The 2,209-nt window shown below is 40.3% G+C and overlaps 1 long non-coding RNA gene across 1 annotated transcript; it reads left to right on the top strand.

The window, feature by feature from the left end:
- Positions 1-308: 308 nt before the first annotated feature.
- On the top strand, positions 309-1,017 carry LOC126585077 (uncharacterized). The gene is made up of 2 exons (XR_007610297.1): positions 309-438; positions 613-1,017. It is a non-coding gene; the product is annotated as an uncharacterized LOC126585077 (long non-coding RNA).
- The last annotated feature ends 1,192 nt before the right edge of the window (positions 1,018-2,209 follow it).

Here is a 2,209-nt window from a genome sequence, read left to right as displayed (position 1 = left end):
AGTTTTTCCTTATCTTGTGAGCTACAACATATCCAAATTTGAGATCCATCGGAGTAGTACAACTTCAGAAATTCAAGTATGATGAGTAACTGTTCATCAATGTTCTGTTAATCCGTCAGACTTGTTGTGAGCTTCGAAACTCCATTTTCTCTTGTTCAGATCAACATACTTTCTTCATCGAAGTTGTTCCCTAACTTGTGAACTACAACATATCCAAATTTGAGGTCCCTCGGAGCAGTATAACTCCAGAAATCCAGGTATGATGAGTGACTGGTTATTATTTTTCTGTCAACCCGTCAGATTTGTTGTGAGCTTCGAAACTCCATTTTCTCTTGTTCAGATCGGTATGCTTTCTTCATTGAAGTTGTTCCTCAGCTCGTGAACTACAACATATCCAAATTTGAGATCCCTCGGAGCAGTATAACTCCAGAAATCCAGGTATGATGAATGACTGGTTATTATTTTTTGTCAACCCGTCAGATTTGTTGTGAGCTTCGAAACTCCATTTTCTCTTGTTCAGATCGGTATGCTTTCTTCATTGAAGTTGTTCCTCATCGACTCTTTCATAACATATCAAAAATTCAGGATGAACTAACGGTTAAATATTTCCAGATCTTCGAAACATCACAACAGCTTCGAAATCTGCAAGAAGCCGACTATCATGTTTGGAGCTTCAACACTGTAACTTCCGTCGCTCAAACAGAAATGGTTCCTTCTTGAAAGTTGTTCATATGCTCAAGAACTATAGGGTGTCTAAAATTCAGCTCCATTGGAGAAGAGCAGAGGTTGCAGAAATTTGATAGATGAAAGGAGGCGGAAGAGGGAGAGAGAGAAAAAGTCTCTTGGGTTGGATTTCTATTTTGGGGCAGATTCCAATTTTTGTAGCACCTTCATTATTGATGAATTGCTTGTACTTTTGTCCATTATGAAACGTGGGACTTTGGCTTGTTGTTGGATCTATTATAATATGTTTGGGAACATATATAAGTGAATAAATAAGAAGGAAAATTTTGGGCCCTTGTGGGTGTAAAACAAAAAATGTTTATGTTTACCCAAGTGTTTTTGTACAAGTTCAAGGGCATCTTGGGTTTTGTGAACAAAATTTGTTTATTTGGAGCAAGGTTTTGTGTTGAAGCTTTGTAGGTGAAGCTTTCTAGGTGAAGCTTTGATGGTGAAGCTTTGATGGTGAAAGTATGTAGAGGGAGCTTTCTAGGTGAAGATTTTTTAGGTGAAGCTTTGTAGGTGAAGCTTTTTTAAGTGAAGCTTTTCGGGTGAAGTTTTTTTTTTTTGGTGAAGCTTTGTGGGTGAAGCTTTTTAGGTGAAGCTTTGTGGGTGAAGCTTTGGAGGTGAAGCTTTTCGGGTGAAGCTTGTTGGGTGAAGCTTTTTAGGTGAAGCTTTGTGGGTGAAGCTTTTTTAGGTGAAGCTTTGTGGGTGAAGCTTTGGAGGTGAAGCTTTTCGGGTGAAGCTTTTTGGGTGAAGCTTTTTAGGTGAAGCTTTGTGGGTGAAGCTTTGGAGGTGAAGCTTTTCGGGTGAAGCTTTTTGGATGAAGCTTTTTAGGTGAAGCTTTGTGGGTGAAGCTTTGGAGGTGAAGCTTTTCGGGTGAAGCTTTTTGGATGAAGCTGTTTTTTTTTTTTTTTTTTTTTTTTGGCGCTTGACACGGTCTTCATTTGCTTGTTTTGTAGTGACTGTGGAAGACGGATTGCTTTCTGATTGAGAAGGGTTCTGGCATCGCTTGCTATGAATGTAAAAGAGTGAGGGCTGAGTTGGCTAAATTACCTCTTTATTGAATTCATTGCCAAATGGCCTTCATTACATAGGATGCCGAACGGCTATAGCTCAACACTTGTACATCGTGAGTCTATTTGTAGTAGTACTTCAAGTGATCAGCGTTCCATGGATGGCCAAGGGTCTTGCCATCGGAGCTTCTAAGTGTGTAAGAGCCAGGGCGACTGATGCCAATGACTTCATACGGTCCATCCCAGTTTGGACTAAGTGTGCCTTCACTCGGGACTCTGTCGCAGAGTAATCTTTTCTTTAAGACCCAGTCTCCTATTTTGAAAGAACGAGGCTTGACCCTAGAGTCATAATAGTTGGAGATGCGCTGCTTGTAGGCGACATTCCTCAAGTGAGCTTGGTTTCTGTGTTCCTCGACTAAATCCAAGTTGAGGGTGAGTTGTTTATCATTTTCACTTTGAATGTAGTTCTGGAC

Source organism: Malus sylvestris, chromosome 2 (genome assembly GCF_916048215.2).
Source record: "Malus sylvestris chromosome 2, drMalSylv7.2, whole genome shotgun sequence".
Lineage (NCBI taxonomy): Eukaryota > Viridiplantae > Streptophyta > Magnoliopsida > Rosales > Rosaceae > Malus > Malus sylvestris.
Note: the sequence above shows the minus strand (reverse complement) of the source record. Positions and strands in the feature narration are given on the sequence as shown.